Raw genomic sequence first — 6,504 nt, forward strand, 5'->3', positions numbered from 1 at the left:
CACTCTGAGCAGCAGTATTTGGTCAGACAGAGGGGTGGATGTGTGTGTACCTTTGTGTGGTCTTGTTTTTCTAGTCTTTTAAGACTTGAAGTGAGGAAACTATGCAGTTCTCACAACATACAGTTGAACATGCAGCTGAACATGAAATGTAAAGTTCTTGGAAATACTAAAGTGTGACAAAATAATGTTACCTAACCTAAAAACTAAATACTACAGTCCTAATGATGACCCCATCTACCTTTGCTATTGAGAAGAACTCAGTTGTTTTTATATCCACTGGCCTGCACCTTTTTATCAAAAAAAGATGTTTTCTAAGACACTTGGTTATCTTTTGGTTGGTTTGGTTTTCTGGTGGTTTAAGTTTCATGCCCACCAAAGCTTATAAGGCACATATAGTTGCACAAATTCAAGTCCTTATCAAGAACAAGAAACAAGAAAAACTGTGTTTAAAAACTGTCTCCCACCTCTGACTGGGTTGTTCTCCATAGCAATGGTAGATACGGCTTGCGTATTGTAGTATGCAAAATTGACATTAGTGATGGTTATAACATAAGATTAACTCATTAGACAGCTTACAGTACATCACGGAAAACAGGAAAAATTAACTTTGCAGTGGAAAGTGTAAAAACGTGCATCTTGCAGAGGACAGCAATTAAGTTTCTCTGAAGATATTTCCCCAATAACATTAAATATTATCAGTATGTGTGTCCTTTCCTTAGCGTCCTTCTGCTTCTGTCTCTTCTATCTTGTTGTTGCAGTTTGTGTTTAGTTGGTTAATAATTTCAACTACCTTTTGGTACTTCTAAGCATGTTAAGCATTTATTCTGTGTCTCATCACTGTTTTGTAACTAGTGCATATCTTGTATGTATGTATATCTTTGTTGTTGTATATTTCTTGCTCTATTGTCATATTGTTGTTCTTTTTTCTGTTCGTTAAGGGAGACAATTTTAACATCTGACCAGGGACTACAGATAAAAAATAGACTTCTGGTTATCTGTAGAAATGCTTATTAATTTACAATATCCGCCAAATAAATAAATCAGAACTAAGTTTTAATATTCACATAAAGACAAGTACAAAATCACCCTGCTACCATATCAAAATATAGCAAGGATCAAGGGTTTCCCATCAAAGCAAGAGTAACGTGTTCATGCATTTGTTTTTCTTATTGTATATATACTGTTTCTTTTATTTGTATAGCGCCAAATCACAACAGAAGCCATCTCAAGGCACTTTACAGGTTACAGGATCCTTGTTGTTGCCCTGGTAATGGTAAAGTCACAGAAATACACTGAACTCAGAACGGCTGGTCTATCTGGAATCAGACCCAGATGCCAATTTCATGGAGACAGTTTTCAACAAAGGTGCACACGTACAAATCTCCTGAATGACCTGAATGGTCAGTAAAAAAGTTTGTGTGTTTTTTTTTGTTTTTTTTTGGGGGGGCGGGGGGGGGGGGGGGATTGGTATGTGGCAAATTCTGTTATCCTACGTTCTCTATTGTTTTTTTCTGTATTTTGGTTCGCAGTTGGTTGCATATTGTTAACTGGTAACATTTGTCAGTGATGATTTTCAACACAATTCAGATTGCCTTCTGTAATATAAGCCTAGTTGTTTTGCATAGCAACTTTAACCTGCTGCAGTAATGATAAAAAAACAGTTACAAAGTGCGTATTTAATATTTTAAAATCTGGTTTAAAGTTTCATATGCTTGATGTTGGGAAGAAAAACTGATTTTTCAACACAATTGTGCAACGGTGTCTACAGAATATAACATCAGATGTATGCTTCTTATTTAGCTGTAATCATAATTTACCTGGATGTATTTAATATTTAATAACATCCTGTGACACTTATTTTATCTAATTTACAAAGAGCAACACAGTATCTGTGGTTTGCCTTATCATATCACAATTCACTTTTATAATGTATGATAATTAAATTAGAATGTAACATGTTATGCCAGGCTGCTTTGCATTTTTTTACATAATGTGTCATTATTGGAGTAAAACCAGTACAGAAAGTTATAGTTTTTGAGCATTTACCCATCATCAATACATCTTAGAGCTTCAATCTTGAAGTAAAGCCACCAACCGGTCACACACAAATACTGGATCTCTCCATCAAAAATAAAAAAATCCACGGTTTGTTCGAATCCTTTGAGGATGGAAGGAAGAAGAGAGACTTCTGTAGCAAGGAAGCAAAAAGGAGGAAGTGCACATCTACCATACTTGTTGTGTGTCTACATGCACCATAGATGGTAAATGGTCTGCACTTATATAGCGCTTTTCCACCTAACTCAAAGCACTTTACACTGCATCTCATTCACCCATTCACACACACACTCACACACCGATGGCAGAGCTGCTATGCAGCTGATCTGACTCACCGGGGACAACTTGGGGTTCTTGCCCAAGGACACTTTGGCATGTGACGTGGCAGCCAGGAATCAGACCACCTATGATTGTCAGACAACTGCTCTACCTATTGAGCCACAGCCACCCCATAGAGTCACATAAATGTATTAAAATAACCAAAAAGTGGATTTTGCATAATAGGGCCACTTTAAAAACAGTGTGGGCTCTAGGCGTTTTCATATCTGGCACCCCATATCAGGACCTTTGTTACTGGGTATATACACAGTGGGTACAACTAGAAACAAACATTCCAACCCAGCAGAAACATTTTAAAGCAAGCTTTAGGCAACAGTGGAGAGGAAAAACTTCCTTTAGAGGAAGAAACCTCCAGCAGAACCAGGCTCATGTAGGACGGCCATCTGCCTCAACTGGTTGGGGTGAGTGGAAAGAGGAGAGAGAAAAGAAGAACAGTCAACAAAAACAACAACAAGCAGCAAAAACATTGGCAGGTCAATTGGATTCTGGAGATATACAGCTCCAGACAGAGGATACCTGCTGAAAAGTACAGAGAGAGAGACAGAGAGGAGGAAACACAACTACAGGAGAGAGAAGACACAAAGTTCATGACATGCAATGGTGGCATTTGCATTGATATAGGAGAGAGGAGCTCAGTTTGTCAGTAGAGGTCCCCCAGCAGACTAACCTATATCAGCATAACTAAGAGATGGTTCAGAGTCACCTGATCCATCTCTAACTATAAGCTTTAAAAAAAGGAATATTTTAAGTCTAGTCTTAAATGTAGAGAGGGTGTCTGCCTCCAGAACCTGAACTGGGAGCTGGTTCCACAGGAGAGGGGCTTGATAGCTAAAGGCTCTGCCTCCCATTCTCTATATTGTTCCCTCAATGTACACGATACAGTTAAATGTGATGGTATACAACAAGCAATGCTTTATGTTTTGTAAAACCATGAAATGAATCCCAACTTGCTGAGAGGTCCTGTTAACTCACAGTTTCAACAAAGTGTATGTATCTGTTGTAGATCTGAGAACATTGTTTCTTCCAGGGGCAGTAATATAATAAAATATCAAATAAAGTAACAAATTACTCTTCATACTGAAGTCATTTTGTTACTACTTAAAGAAGTAAAGAGGTACTGGTTACATTTTCTAAGAAATATTGATTGTAGATAATGCCAATTTGATGTAAGCAGCTTTGGAATCAGCTATTAAACAACAGGAAGGAATCTCAAGATCTCAAAACACTGACACACTTACAGTGTAATCTGTTACTTGAACAGTAGGATCCATGTTGTTTCCTGCTGAAGTCCAGATGTAAACCCACAGCCACTGTTCTGACAAAAAAAACAAGTAACAAACATTTTAGCAAAACTCTTTTTCTGCATGTCTGTGGACAGACACTTAACCGCATGGCTGCCTTTCTCAGTCTAGGCATCTGAGGCTAGACAGCCTGCATTCCACTTACTGTACCTTCCATTTAGACTCATAAAAATCTGCTTAATCCTGCAAGACCTCTTCCAGAGGCAGGAATAAGAAGGATAGTATAGAAATAACTTCTCATAGGATTCCAAGATCATACCCATGACTTGGGTAAGGCCAGGTACTCTGTAACATAATACCTTTAAAACAAACACCTATTCCAGAGGACAGTAAGGTGAGTAGGTAAAATGCTACTGAATTACACAAACTGTGAATCTGTAAATGCATCATATTTAATGCACCTGAAAACATGACCCAGGAGGGAGGCAATACATATGAAAAACTTAAAGCTATCACAATCTATTAAATACAACAAACAATGAAAATTGGCAACTGGGCTTATTTCTTAAGAATATAGACTACTGATATAGGAAGCAAATTAAAATCAGCATTCTGCTATAAACCTGCTATATAAACATACACCATAACTCATATCATATGTTTTAATACATTGAATTTCGAAGAAAATAGAGAAACAGAAATCAGCGCTTTTCTGCAAATAAACATAACATCATAGTTATTTGAAGACGATCTGATGACTGATGTCAAAATTAAAACCTCTGTAGTATTAGAGGCCTGAAAGTGCCAAATGTTAGACTTAGTGCCCTCACATCTGCAGTCAGGCATCATGCACCAATTTCAGAGCAGCTCACTTGTGAGATAGTGTGAGGTTTTCTGGGTTTTGCTGGTGAGAGGTTTGGTCGGGCTGTGCATTAACACAATCATTGAGCAAAACAGATTGTACTCTACACACAGACACACACGGAGCACACACTCACTGGTAGGCACCGCTTGTATGCATGCACAATTGAGTAAAGTGCAGCATAGAGGATGTGGTTTTACTCACTCTGTATAGAGGAAAACACCTCTGATGTTTGTTATTCACCTCTCGGAGTTTGAACAAAAACAGCAGTTGAGCATCACGGTTGGTTTCAGTGCTGTCAGCGAGGTTTACATTAACCTAGAAGGTGATAAGTCATTGCTTTGCATAAATACACAAAATAAGACAATGCAATAATTTAAATCAACAAGATGCTGTCTGACAGCGTGGAAAATACTGAGCTCCCAGCGTTGGTTTTAATGGGGGTTTCCAATATAAGAAATGTTTTGATTTTATATCTTTGTATGAATAGCTGAGAGGAATGTCTGTTTTGAAGTTCATTTCAATCTCTTCAACAGACACATATAAGTCCAAAGTATGCCAGATATGGGTGTCTATTGACATAAAATGAGCCATTTTCCGACACTAGGCCTTGTCAGTTAGAAAGCAGTTTTGAAAATGTGCAAAAATCACAGTTAATATAAGCGGTTATGAAGCAAACCACAGCGACTCAAAAATGACAGGGAGTGACATGAACCTCACATTCATCTTTTAAGTTTCAGTGTCAAATCACTTTCAACCGTTTCATGGTTTGAATCAATGCAGTATCAACTCATTCTGGGACAAATCAATGTTTTACTTGTCAAAATGTGCAGTGGGCTATGCTTTCAAGGTGTTACTGTAGTGTTTGCGTGGTATATTAGAACGGGACCTGTGTCCAACTGACGTTTCTGAAGAAGAATGCTTGCATGGCAGCTAAACGATGAGAAGATGATATAGGCAGAGAGAGAGAGAGAGAAAGAGAGTCTAATTCATTGTTGACAAATGGAATGGGTGAATAGGGGCAATTGAAAAGTTTCTAACTAATCACCTGCTTGGAAAATGGCCATCAACTGCATTTTTGTGCAGTGTGTTTACAGATGATGAATAAAAAAGAACAGGCTAAGCGTAATGGATAAGATCTGCTTATATTGTGACATCTGTTTACAATGTACAGCACACATGCACAACTGCACAATCCTGTATAGCTGTTCTATCTGTTTATCTACCCTGCCTCTAGCATTTCACAGTTTTCTGTCAGTGCATGGCATAATGGCCCTTCAAAAGAGGTTTGAGCTCATTCTTGACAGTTGCACAAAATAGCCTGTTTTCCTTCCACTTGTCAGGCTTTGGTCCTGAAGTTCAATGAAAATTCCAGTTTATTACAACTTGAATAAACCTGGAACATTTCTATCAGGCCTGATTATTTACCACCTGACCTACTGTTGCCTGCACACTAATGCAATAGGTTTAGCAGTGCTGTTGTTCCCTAAACCTCAATATAGACAGGACTTTCATGTGCAGCCACCTCCACTATTAAATGTAGTGCTTCATTTATCAAAAAACATTTCACTAGTCCAGTTCAATTTAGTGGTAAAGCAGTGCAGTGTTTGAACATAACTTGCAATAGATCTAAGCATAGTTAGTATGAGCTCTGATCATGAGTGGTGTAGAGGTAGCATAGTTGTTTCAAAAATTAAAACAATAAATAAATGCTACAGCTCCTTAATACCTTAACTCAGTTTATACTGCTGAGTAGAGTGAGGGAGCCTCAGCCCAGGAGCACACAAGAGTTCTGTGTGCAGTTTACAAAACAGGATTATCAAATATCTGTATCGAAATGTTAGTATTTAAGGCTTCATGTCTAATCAAATGGTTTTGTTAGGCCTGGCTCTCTAGGATATTTTTATCATAATGATTTCCTATTTATATAATACCAAACTAATTGATGACATTATATGCATATGTTGTGTCATCGATCATCCAGGACACACATAAACACACGACCAT

The sequence above is a fragment of the Anabas testudineus genome, chromosome 4, assembly GCF_900324465.2.
Source record: "Anabas testudineus chromosome 4, fAnaTes1.2, whole genome shotgun sequence".
NCBI lineage: Eukaryota > Metazoa > Chordata > Actinopteri > Anabantiformes > Anabantidae > Anabas > Anabas testudineus.